Source organism: Leuciscus leuciscus, assembly GCF_965113295.1.
Source record: "Leuciscus leuciscus genome assembly, chromosome: 23".
NCBI lineage: Eukaryota > Metazoa > Chordata > Actinopteri > Cypriniformes > Leuciscidae > Leuciscus > Leuciscus leuciscus.
In genome coordinates this window covers 26878901-26892794 of record NC_138747.1, presented here as the reverse complement: position 1 = coordinate 26892794, position 13894 = coordinate 26878901, and the positions used below count along the sequence as shown (strand labels likewise).

The 13894-nt window shown below is 36.4% G+C and overlaps 1 long non-coding RNA gene across 1 annotated transcript; it reads right to left on the bottom strand.

Moving 5' to 3' along the window:
• Nucleotides 1-11773: 11773 nt before the first annotated feature.
• On the bottom strand, nucleotides 11774-12886 carry LOC309488366. Its single transcript, XR_014202086.1, has 3 exons — nucleotides 12783-12886; nucleotides 11978-12078; nucleotides 11774-11883 (listed from the first exon to the last, which is right to left on the bottom strand). It is a non-coding gene; the product is annotated as an uncharacterized lncRNA (long non-coding RNA).
• Between the last annotated feature and the right edge of the window lie 1008 nt (nucleotides 12887-13894).

Sequence of the window (13894 nt, the reverse complement as noted above, 5' to 3'; positions counted from 1 at the left end):
CAGTTCAAGGAGGAGTTCAAGGATATTTTTGTTCAGTCCAATGTAAATGTATCTGCTGTGCATATGTTGCACTGACTTGTTTGGTGAAAAATAAAAATATTTCTGTGCATGTGAACAATCTGAAGAATTTTCGACAATTTGAACTATTTTAGTATTATGGCAAAGCATACTAAAGATGATAGTGCTTTTCATAATGCCAAACAGTGTATTGGTTAGTTGGTTAGACAAAAATTGGGTAATATGAATGAAGTGTGTGCCATTTCGTGCAAAAGTTTGATTTTGATAATGCTATATGTAGTTTTGGTTGCAGTGCTTGATTTTGCAGGATATATTTGTCACAGTGTCTGTTTGTGTATCACTGGTGTTCACTAGAGGTCCTCGTCTCCACGGTGTCTTCCTATTCATGAACTGCATTCCCCACAATTCTTGTCTGTACCAATCACTGTTCATTGCACTCAGCTGTTCCCCGTCATCATTGTACCCAGCTGTTCCCTGTTATTCTTTGTTAGTTCTTGTTATATATACCCTGCCTGTCTAGTGTTTGTCATGGAGTCCTTGTATTATATCACGCCACTTCTGTTCCCTGTATTTCCTGATTGTGTTCTTGTTTTTTGGATTGATTACTTGGATTTTGACCTCTGCCTGGAAGACTACGATTACGGATTACCCTAATAAATTCTTACTGCAATTGGATCTCCCTGTTTCCCGTGTGTGGATCGTGACAATATTAGGTATTTTGCAGTTTGGGTGTGTGGTTTTGGGAATTGTGTTAAGTATTTTGATAAAACCAGCCTAGTTTGCAAAATTGTGTGTTAGCAATTGGTAAAACTGTAACTAGCCTCAAACCTCCCTAAATTTAATTTATGCTCATCAATACCTATTCTGCTGTCCTTCCTCTATTTATTTGTCTTTCTGCTACTTATTCTAAGCTTTTAACTCACTCATTTTAGGGATAAAAGAATGACTGCAAGGCTTATTTTTGAAGAACTTATTTTTGAAGGACAGAAACAAATTTTACCAGGTACTGTATGTGAACACCAGTGTTATTTTAGTATTATATATACATGTTTAATATTTATAAAAAACTTTGAATTGTGTGTTTTTTTTATTTTTTTATTTTTATTTTTTTTATAATTTAAATTTTAGTTCAGGGTTTGGCCATTTTATTATGCGCTCGTGCCATTTTTATAAGTTATTTTAGTTACACTTTATTTTATGTGACAGTGTAATTATACAATTACATACTGAGTAATACTAATTAGCATGTACTTACGATGTAATTAGGCTTACGGTTTGGTTTAGGGTTAGTTACATTTAACTATGCATAATTTATTGTGGTCACACTTTAGATTAGGGTCCAATTCTCTGTATTAACTAACTATTAACTACAACTTTGCCTCAATTAACTCCTAATTACTGTTTATTAATAGTTAGTAAGGTATATGTTAAGTTTTGGTATCGGGTAGAATTAGAATATGGCCATGCATAATAAGTCATGTAGCCTAATGTGCTTTATAAGTAGTAATAAACAGTCAATACCCTACACTCTCAGAAAAAAAGGTACACGGTGGTACAAATAATGTTCCTCAAAGAAGAAAAAGAGAAAAATATACTATGGAAGTCACATTCTTCCAAATAACTTTTATTTTCAACCGAAGAAAGAAACTTATTCGAGTTTAAAACAACTTGAGAGAGTAAATTATGACAATTTGACTTTTTAGGAGAACTATCCCTTTATTGTTAATAAAACAACAAAATGCAAAGAGAAAATCACTCACTGCTCTTGACTGATAACTGTAATAGTAGCTTTAAGTATCAATTTATAATTTATACAGTGAAGTCTATGTTTTGTTTTATTTTCATATTTGTTCATTTAATTACTTTCTTCAATGCTACTGTTAAATACACCTGTAGCTGAAAACAAAGCACTGTTTATTTAATTTGTATATTGAGTTTTGTGTGTAATGTGTATCTTTGATCTTAATATTTAATAACAAAGAAAATAATGACACATTTTTTTTATCTTCGCCTCGTCTGCCAGTCTTTTTTATTTTATATTTTGTTACCTAAGGCTTTGTTTTTAAAATATGGACATTAGTTTGGCTGTAATGCTCAGTCACAAAATAGTAAAACCAACATAAAAAAGAATCGTGATAAAATCGTTAATCGTGATTTTCCTGAAAAAAATCATGATATGATATTTTTACCATATCGCCCACCCCTAGCCTACGCAACTAATACATTCAAGCCCCAGAAAGGTAGTAAAGACACCATTAAACTAATCCAAGTGACTGTAAATAATTTGTTTTATTTACAAAATAATATTATCTAAAGCACATTCACGGAACAACACCCGGTCTTGAGTCAACACAATACACATGTGTCGTCGTGCTTCCCCTACTGGATTGCAGGTCAGTATTTTCATAAATAAAGTGGTAAATTGTGTTTTTTGCTAAAACAAAGCACCTGCATTGCTTTATAAAATTGGTTAAAGGGTAACTAAACCCTAAACCAACTTTTTTTAGTTAATGATCTGTAAGAATGGGGCTTTATTAGTGCCGTTCATTGATTCGAGTCACTTTTTTGACATTTGGGTATAAAGTGTTTTAATTTTACAATATATGGTGTAAAAACGTCTGAGTGCTGCCCTCTTAAGGTTGAACGGTGGCTACTGCAGTTGAATTTTCCTATTGGATGTTTGCGGTGGCAAGTGACGTAAGCGGTGGCAGGTGACGTAAGCAGGTTCCAGCTCACCACGCCCCTGGTACGAGCTCTCCACGCCCCTGGTACGAGCTAGCGTAGATTTATCTGTATTGTAAGTGGTCAGGAGGGTACGTAGGTGTTGTGTTGCTGGTTGCAACAGCACTGCTGGACTGCATAGCTTTCCAGCAGACTTGTAAATTAGGCGCCAGTGTTTGCATGCACTTGGCCTGGAAGACCGTGAGTGTGAAACCTGCATTTTACGCGTGATTGCTTCTCCAACGCAATAGAGGTGGAAATGGGCTTCTCCACACAGCTCGCGCTGAAAAGCGACGCAGTGCCAAACGCTGCTCCTCCTGCATGGACTCCACCACCGCAGCGGCATCTTGATGTGAGTGATCATATATATTTTAATCAATTTATGGTTAGGCTAAAGTTAATCCTCTGGGGTCGACAAACGCGTCGCCGCATTTTACTGAATTTTTTCACATAGCGGCAAAATATGAATATGCCTATAGAGAGCGCGCACTATTGACATCAACTCGATAAAACTCATCAGATGCATGTACTTTACGTTGTCTTGCGACCCTGTGAGTCACTCTCCATTTTAGAGAGTCTGACAGCAGGTCTCAGGTGCACGCCCCCCCGCTCACGGTTCCTCCCCTCTATCTCCGCTGGGGTCTGCCCACTTTTCTAGCATTTTTCAAATATTGCCAGTGGGTGGAGTCAGGCTCTGACCAGGGGTTTAGTTACCCTTTAAACCACTGAAGTCACATGGATTACTTCAATGATGTCTTTCCTATCGCTCTGGGCCTTGAATGTGTTAGTTGCATTGCTCCCAATGGAAGGACAGAAAGCTCTCAGAATTTCATTAAAAATATCTTCATTTGTGTTCCGAAGATGAACAAAGGTCTTATAGGTGTGAAATGACATGAGGGTGAATAATTAACAAAATAATTGTAATTTTTGGGTGAACTAACCCTTTAAGTAAAATTGTCCAATGTGTTGAGGTTGGCTATTGCTGAAATCCGTTATAGAAGCACATTACATGGATGCCAAACGATATGTTGCAGGATTTGTAGTTCACCCAAAAAATGAAACAGTCAACGGGGCCCCATTGACTTCCATAGTATGAAAATAGTATGAAAAATATTCTATGGAAGTTAATGGGGCCCCATCAATTGTTTCATTTTCAATTCTCAAAATATCTTCTTTTTTGTTCAAGTAAACAGATTTGGAACAACTTGAGGGCGAGTACATTTTCAGTTCTAGATGAACTATCCCTTTAAGTCTAGAGGTCAAATTTGAGCTTGTCATTGGGAGTATAAATTTAATAAATTTACGTCTGTCTTTTCTAATATTGATTCTTCATTATGTTCAGGAAGAACCGGCTACATCTCAACCCACTGTGCAGATCTTTATTACTATAGTAAGTACATGTTTAATATATATATATATATAATATAATATAATATAATATATATTTTAGTAATTTTTTTCATCAACTAATTTATTTCAATCATGACAACTCTCGGAATAGCTCTAGCATGTTAATGTAGCCTATGGATTATAAGTATAGACTTGCTATTGCCAGTAGATACACAGTCACTGATGTGAGCATGTATGATTATACATAAATCCCGTTGAATATCTAGGCTGGAGGGTTTCAGAGGAGCTCTGAAAGCAAGAGGAGGGACCAGCTTACAGCAGACACTGAAACAATCTCAGAGGAGGCCAATCAGCTTGTTCCATGTAAATGATGTGATTGCTAGCAGATTACATGTAAAGGACCTGTCAGCCTGCATCCTAGACCAGCGGTTGGCAACCTATGGAGGGATAATAACTGGCACGTGACAATAGCTAAAGAGGTATATGTATTTAACTTAAATAAAGTCCCTCGAACTTGCATACGGGCATACATTTTGAGTAAATCTTTCCTCATAGGCACACACTGTGTGCACTTCTGTGATTATCCCTCAGTGTGTCATAGATGCTGACCCCTGATCTAGAGCTCCATGACTGAACTAGATATTTCGGTAACACTTTTTACAATAAGGTTTTATTTGTTAACATTAATAAATGCATTTGCTAACAATAAGCAATGTCCAACTTTTTTAAATATATATATTAGTGAATTAACATTGACTGATATTAAAACCTGTTAACCCTCACCAGTGCGTCGGCGCACTGAAGCGTTTTTTTATTTATTTAGTTCAAAGTTACTATCAGATTAAATGTTTTACCTTGACAAACTATACATCATTAAAAAGATATAAGACTCAAGTTTCAGTATTTGACAACTATTGTATTCTGAGAAACTTATAGTGACAGTTATGTCTTATTTTGTGTCAGGAGTTATGAAATGGAAAAATGCGTTGATACCTTTAATATGATTTATGAGCGTCAGCTGGTCCATTCAGAAAAAAAAACTCTGTGCTGTCGTCATGACAGCGATTCACAAAACAACGTCCCTCAGGGCTTTTAGCTCAAAAATGTGCAGACTTGGAGAAATATTGATATATTCTCATAGATTCACATCATATTTCTATAGACAGGAATAATATTTATTGAATTTATACCCAAATGCGTCGATGTAATCATTATGAGCGCTTCTTACTGAGATGTGCTGTGTTTTCAATTCATACCAATAGCCTGAGGGCGCTATATGCACAAAAATACTCCATATATGGAACATGAAGAAGAGCCATAATCATGTGACCTTCAAGGACGTCACTGATAGCAGCTACACACAAAGCTAACACAGAGATCGCTGTAATATGCAGATACAGACGTTTTGAAGACAATAAACATGATTGCAAATGATATTTGATATTTGAGTGTTCTTCAAGCAATGCCAGGTATTTTTATAATAATAGATTATATTTATAATGTAATGCTAATCGATATAGACTTTATCATCGTGCATACTATAAATAATATATTTTCTTTCTGATTTTTTTTTTATCTGAAGCCAAATTAGATCACAGAAGATTATTTAAAACAATCGACTTGCGTTATAAAATAAGTTTGAAGCACAAACATAGTTTTAATCTCATAAATGGTCGTGTATTGATGGTGTGCTAAGCTAACATGCTAGCTAGCTCAGGTGCACCTGTCACCTAGAAGTTATTCTTTTATGGGTTTTTTTTCTAAATAGTAATGCTTTTCTGAAATGTTTTAGTGCATTTGATACAGTTTCAAATGTAAGTGAGAACTTTGATAAAATAAATTAGGGATTGAAACCCTATGAATAGCCTGTGAATAGCCAGTCGTTAGTAACTATAATGCAGACAAAAGATATGCATATTTAGATCCATAACCAGGCTGGAGAGGTGTGTGAATGTGTACTGGGGAGACTGAGACTGAATGGGGCTCGTTTGCACCACAAAACAATAGAGACAATAGACTGAATAGATGACTTAGATGATGACTAAACATCAGTAGCATTTTTAGAGTCTAATCAAAATAAAGTAATTTGACATGATCTTGAAAAACATTTAACTAAATACAGAGTTTTAGACTTATCATTTTCAGATTTTAAATATAACATGGTCACACATATGGCTTTAGCTGCAGTGCATTTCTAGATTGCTCCAGGGCCCACTTCAATTTTATTTTCATGAATATGTTTAATAAAAATAAATTTCTAATAACTTTACAAAACTTTGAAGCTATTTAAAAAATGTTTTTTTCATTATGACAATAATTAATTCTACATTTACAATAAACTACCAGGTGTCAGCTTTCAAATGAGATCATACTTGTGCTTTTAGTGCAAAGGGTTCATGAACTGTATCTGTTTCAGTTTGGGTATGTCATTTCTGGGGATTTTTCAAAAGTGGCGTTGCAGCTTAACAGGTTAATAATGCTAGAAGTATTGTTCATTGTTAGTTCATGTTATCTAATGTATTAAACTAATGTAAAAAAAGAAAAAGAAAAGTTCAGATTTGATGTTTTTTAAAGTTTTAATTTATATTTTATTTGGTTTGAAACTTACATTGCGCTGTTTTTTATATAATGAATATGGGTAGTATGAATGAAATTCGGATGTACTACACCTGTCATGTTGTCACTGCCATGTGTCCCATCAGCATCAGTTGCATAGCATCATTGCCATTTACAACTCCTCTCCATGGATACATGACCATCGATCTTTTTTTCGAATAAACGAATTTGGACACACTACTCTTTTGGCGTACTGTGCATACTATATAATATGCAAGTAGGCAGCTTCAGATACAGCTCATGTGTTTCCCATGTTCCTTGTCAGATCTTGTCTATTTATGTTTTGTAAGTGAGCTTACTTGAGGGTTCTGTTTTCCATGTTTTCCATGTTTCTGTTACTCTTGTTATTGTTTAGTTTATTAAACATCTGCATTTGGATCCTGCTCTCTCATGTTGCTGAGTTCTCCTTCCATAAATAAATTATAAAACAGTGAAAGCACGTCGAATTCTCAGCATTGCCAAAAGGTGCGCTATAGCAGGCATTAGTGTAAACTGAAAATACTGCCAGTTAGTTGGTAAACTGTTAATTATTTATTGTACATTGTAGAGAGCATATTTCTTTTTGTATAGCATTTATTCTGTGGTTTAAACACATGCAAGGATGGGTTTATGTATAGCAGTCACATTTCCATCCTCTTTTTATTTTTTTATGAAGATGTCAGAAGCACTGTGAATGGAGCCAAGATAGACTGATTTTTAATTAACTGCATTTCACCTGTGCAAAGGAGGTTGGTACCGAAGATGCTAATCTAACAGCATCCCTCCCTAGATCTTCATTTACGTCCTTTCTTTGATCTCTGTTATGACCCAAACTGAAAATGCGTTGAAAAGACAGGTGCCAATAGGAGCGACTGAAAATTCATAAACTCTTTTGATTCATGGCAACATTTACATATTTGTTTCTCAACGAAATCTATTCAACTTTTGTTTATCAAAACCCAAAATCAGAGTACTTCACATGATTTCATCCACGTTGCAGAGCAGCATTTTCATCACGAATATACACATATATATATATATATATATATATATATATATATATATATATATATAAAATACACTAACTGCTCAAAATGGCCTAATTTTCTCTCCTCGTCTCATTTTTTTGTGAATCTGTGACATTGTCATGCAGCAGTCATCTTCAGAGGTGATCAATAGAGTACTCGAAAGCAGCCATTTGGAAGAAAAGCTTGTTTCCTCTGCAAACACCGGCAAAGCGAAATGAATACCAATCTTTGTGGTTGTTTATACATACACCTAAAAGCAGTAATCTGAGCCTCTATCCCCGTGTGTTCGAACTTTCTGGAATGCTAACAGAAATGAAGAGGCAATGGCAGAGAGCATTCATTTAACACAGACATGGAGCAGAAATGTAATTAGAGATGATATTCAGGGAATGGAAGGAGGAAACGATCATATTTCCTTATTACTGGATGCCTCAAAGCAGTCAATTTAAAGATGAGTAATGAACACTCTATGTCACTACGCAAAACCTCTGAAACTCTTTGAGAGGTGTGATTTATCAACTACTTAGTTAGATATGCATATATACGTTGTTTGGTAAAAGACAGGCGGAAGAAAGTTAAACTTTACAAGTAATTCGCTTCACTTTGAAAAAAGTTATTAAACCCATTAATTTAGTGGTACAACGGTATTACTCACGTTATCAAGAGAGCAACCCGTAATCTAGAGCGCAAATGGAGACAAACTTACTTAAAGGGCTTTAGAATCGCGTGGAAAGACAGCACTTCCCATTATAAAAAGGCTCTAAAAGCAGCCAAGGCCGAGCATCTCCGGGAACTCATAGAAAATAACCAAAAAATGGTGTGGCCTGAGAGCGGGGCGGCTTGTCGGACATAGCAAAATTAACTAAAGGGCTCTTTGTGTTTGTCTTTGTGCTCCTTGCAAAAAATAAATAAATAATAATTCTATTTAAAAAAAAAAAACTTCAGTCTGGATTCAGGCCCCATCATAGCACAGAAACTGTGCTTGTTAAAATTACAAATGACTTACTTCTAACTTCGGACCAAGGCTGTATCTCTGCGTTTGACACTATAGATCATAAAATACTCTTAGATCGACTACAAAATTATACTGGTATACAGGGACAGCAATTAAGTTGGTTTAGGTCGTATCAGACATTACCATTTTGTCTATTTAAATAGGAAAAAATCTAATATAACGTCAGTAAATTATGGAGTGCCACAAGGATCTGTGTTAGGCCCTCTGCTATTTTCAATATACATATATGCTCCCACCTGGTCATATTATAAGAAAACATGGAATTAGTTTCCACTGTTATGCCGATGATTCTCAGTTATAAATTTAATCACGACCAGATGAAATCTCTAAATTATCTCAGTTGACAGAGAGTGTTAAATATATAAAATATTGGATGACCTGTAATTTTCTTCTATTAAATTCAGATAAGACTGAGGAATTACTTATTGGACCAAAAATCTGTACACAGAATATCTTAGAATACAATTTGCATTTAGAAGGATGTACTGTAACTTCATCCTCTACAGTTAAAGACCTGGGTGTTATATTAGACAGCTACTTGCATTTTAATATGTGTATTTTATGTTACAAAAACAGCTTTATCCACCTCAGAAATATCGCTAATCTCCGGAACACGCTATCTGTTTCTGATGCAGAAAAGTTAGTTTATGCATACATGACCTTTAGAATAGATTACTGTAATGCATTATTGGTGATTGTCCTGCATCCTCAATAAACAAGCTATAGTTAGCCCAAAATGCAGCTGCTAGAGTTCTTACTACTGTAGGTCAAGAAAATATGATCATATAACACAAATTTAATAATTCCTAAACTGATTACCTAAGTTCCGTATCAATTCTAAAGAATTGCTACTGACCTATAAGGCCCTAAACGGTATAGCTCCTGTGTATTTAACCGATCTTCTATTGGCCTACAATCCATCACACTCTTTAAGATCACAAAACTCTGGGCTTCTGGTAGTACCTAGGATATCTAAGTCCACTAAAAAAGGAAGAGCGTTTTCGCATCTGGCTCCTAAACTCTGGAATAGCCTTCCTGATAAAGTTCAGGGCTCAGACTCACTCTCCCAGATTAAATCTAGATGAAAGACGCATCTCTTTAGCAAAGCATTCATATAATGCATCTCATAACATTATACAGTTATATCAGATCAAATGCACATGAACATCCTTGCTTAATGTTATGAACAGCAGCTATGCTAATTATTTTCCATTTGCTTTCCTATTTTATCTCCGGATGCCCATCCTGAGGTAACTAGAGTACGTCATCTCCAGTTTGGATCCAGCCTCTTATGAAGACTTCAGATTCCCCAATACCTGTGAAGAGACGGAGTCAACTCCTAAGGACTTCAGATGACGCAAACTCTGAATCAACATGCACCAATGATTATTATTTTATATACAGTGGTGGTCAAAATTGATGGCACCCCAGCCACCCCTGATAAATATGATAAAAAATGGCTGTAAAAATAAATCTGCATTGTTTATCCTTTTGATCTTTCATTAAAAAAATCCACAAAAATCTAACCTTTCATTGAAGTAAAATAATTGAAAGTGGGGGTAAATCACATTAAAAAAATAAATGTTTTTCTCCAAAACACGCTGGCCATAATTGTTGGCACCCTGTTATTAAATACTTTTTGCAACCTCCTTTTGCCAAGATAACAGATCTGAGTTTTCTCCTATAATGCCTGATGAGTTTGGAGAATAAATGACAAGAGATCAGAGACCATTCCTCCATACAGAATCTCTCCAGATCCTTCAGATTCATGTTGGTGCTTCTTCTCTTCAGTTCATCCCACTCATTTTCTATATGGTTCAGTTTAGGGGACTGGGACGGTCATGGCAGAAGCTTCATTTTGTGCTCAGTTAACCATTTTTGTGTTGATTTTGATGTTTGTTTTCGACCGATGTCCTGATGGAAGATCCAACCACGGCCCATTATAAGATTTCTAGCAGAGGCAGTCAGGTTTTGATTTTTTATCTGTTTGTATTTTCTAGAATCCATAATACCATGTATCTGAACAAGATGTCCAGGACCTCCAGCAAATAAATAGGCCCACAACATATAAGATCCAGCAGTGTATTTAACCGTAGGCATGGGGTACTCTTCATCCCTGTTTGCACCAAACACATCTGCTGGGTTTGCTGCCAAAAAGCCCTTTTTTTTGTTTCATCTGACCAGAGAATCCAGTCCCTTTTGAAGATCCAGTCGCGTCTGACAACTGAATATGCTGGAGTTTATTTTTGGAGGAGCGAGGATGATTTTTCTTGAAACCCTCCCAAACAACATGTGGGGATGGAGGGGTTGTTTGATAATTTTTTTTAGGCTTTCTGACCCCCAAGACTCAACTAATCTCTGCAATTCTCCATCTGTGATCCTTGGAGAGTATTTGGCCACTCAAACTATCCTCCTCACCGTCCATTAAGACAATATAGACACACGTCCTCTTCCTGGCAGATTCGTAACATCTTTAGTTGATTATAACTTGGTCGTTGTGGACGTCTCATTTTGGTCCCCTATGGGTGCAGACTGTAACGCCAGACGACGTCTTTTTTTGTCGTCTAATGATCGTCCTGTACTAACGACCAGAGGACCTCTGTATTGGGCTAAATATATTCCAAATGTGGTCATTGAGGACTTCCAAGTTTGGTACCTTAAAGGTGCTGACTGTGACGCCAAATGACGTGTTATTTAGTCGTCAAACAAACGTCCTGTATTAACGTCCAGAGGACCTCTGGAGGTGCAGACAGTGCTTTTATACTGCACTGTTCATAACCTTTGTCTCATTTCAACTGTTCCAGTTCATTTTTCTGTAGCTTCATTTGATTGCTTTCCTTACCACCACATAACTGGAAACACATTCCAATCTAGCCTATTCCATCCATTTCCAGTTCAAACCTGCCTCTGAGCCAAACAAAGCTACAGGAAAATTAACTGGTACAGAAAACAGGCCCTCCACCCTCTGGAAAGGGATAGGCATTCAGTTATGCACAGAGGTTTAATAAATCAATTCAATCCCCACTCATTTTTATAAAAAAAAATGTGTAAATATTTTTGTAAATACACTTCTTTGTGGTGCGTGTTTAAGGTGTTCTGAGGTGAAAGTTCTAATGGAGTCCTCCGTAGCAGTTTGGTCGAACTTCATAACTCCATCTGCACAAGTACAAAAACACACATAATTACTATCATACAAAGGCACTCTGCAGTCATACATCAAGTCCCTCATTCTTTTTTTATCTGGCCTTACCTTGTAGTGCTCTGTATATTTTTGTGTTTCCGAAAGGCCTCTTGCCTTTTTGCCCCCTCCCCTTCATATTAAAAGATGCCATTACGGCATTAGAGAAGAGTCTAAAGGAAAATAATTTACATTTAGAAATCAATAGGAGAAAGTATGTTCTGTGGCCACAAACACATACACAAATAATATTCTGCATACACACAGTCATGTCAGTCAGGGGGGTTTATGATGAATGATGTTAGCTGCTACTTGTTAAGCTTCGGTGCAATGCGAAAGTTGTTTTCAAAAGTAGGCTAACTATGGCCAATGTTTAGCTAACGCTAGCTGGTGGAGATGCACTCCCTACCCCACAACAGGTTTAGGTAGGCTAGTTTAATAATAATAATAATAATAATTCATTACATTTATATAGCGCTTTTCTCGGCACTCAAAGCGCTTTACATGGAAGGGGGGAATCTCCTCAACCACCACCAATGTGCAGCATCCACTTGGATGATGCAACGGCAGCCATATTGCGCCAGAACGCCCACCACACACCAGCTTACTGGTGGAGAGGAGACAGTGATGAAGCCAATCAGTATATGAGGATGATTAGGAGGCCATGATGGACAGAGGCCACTGGGCAAATTTGGCCAGGATGCCGGGGTTACACCTCTACTCTTTCGAAAGACATCCTGGGATTTTTAATGACCACAGAGAGTCAGGACCTCGGTTTTACGTCTCATCCGAAGGACGTTTAAGACAATAACGCTAAAACAGCTAAAATTAGTAATCCATAATTTAACATAAACTTCACTAAGTTGACCGAATCTACCTTGAAAACAAGGATTTTTCAGATTTATCTCTTGCTTGAAGTTGCTGCCGTTCACTTTTCCTGTGGTGTTTCCTGTGGAACTACCATACCGCAGGCGGGACTTCCTGTTTCATATATATATATGCGGACCAATTCCGGACGTCATCACGACGTGCAAACTACTTCTGCTTTAGACCTAGGCTACTCATGAATCACGTTGAAAAACAATGTTAATATTTAACATTAAAAAATGCATTCACGAAGCTAAGCATGTCAATGATTAATGCCTCAGTCAATCAAACAGTTCCCTACATTCATTGTTCATGTCAATTTCCTTCACCTGTCTTAGACGTCCTCATGGCGTCACAGTCTGCACCTTCAGGGAACCAAAATCGGACTTCCAAACATGACGTAGAAAAGACCTCATTTAGAGGTAACTTTGCAAACCTAGATCATGTCAATTTCCTGCACCTGTCTTAGACGTCCACATAACATCCAGAAAATTACCTATTCCGGCGTTCAAATATTGAACATTATATTGACGTCCAGGTGGGGTCATGGTTAGATGTCCAAATAGCAGACTTAGATTGCACGTTGCATAAAGGTCAAAAATTGGTCTTGGACCGACTGACGAAATATAGACATGATCTGCCTGTCCAATAGACGTCTGATGTTTAGTGGGTTGTGTTTCCTCATATTTAAACTCCTGTGAAACAAGAAGTCATAGCTGGACAATTTCATGTTCCTAGTCACCCTGGTGTGCTAAAAAAGGTATATATTAATGGTAAATAATGAATAATAATATACTTCAGAGATATTTTTCTCATAAAAAATTCTAGGGGTGCCAACAATTATGGCCAGCGTGTTTTGGAGAAAAACATTTATTTCATAATGTGATTTACCCCCCAATTTCAATTATTTTACTTCAATGAAAGGTTAGATTTTTGCGAATTTTTTGAAGGAAAGATCAAAAGGATAAACAATGCAGATTTATTTTTTACAGCCATTTTTTATCATATTTATCAGGGGTGCCATCAATTTTGACCACCACTTGTATATATATATATATATATATATATATATATATATAACAATATGTATTTCAATTATTACATTGCATGATTTTTTATGTA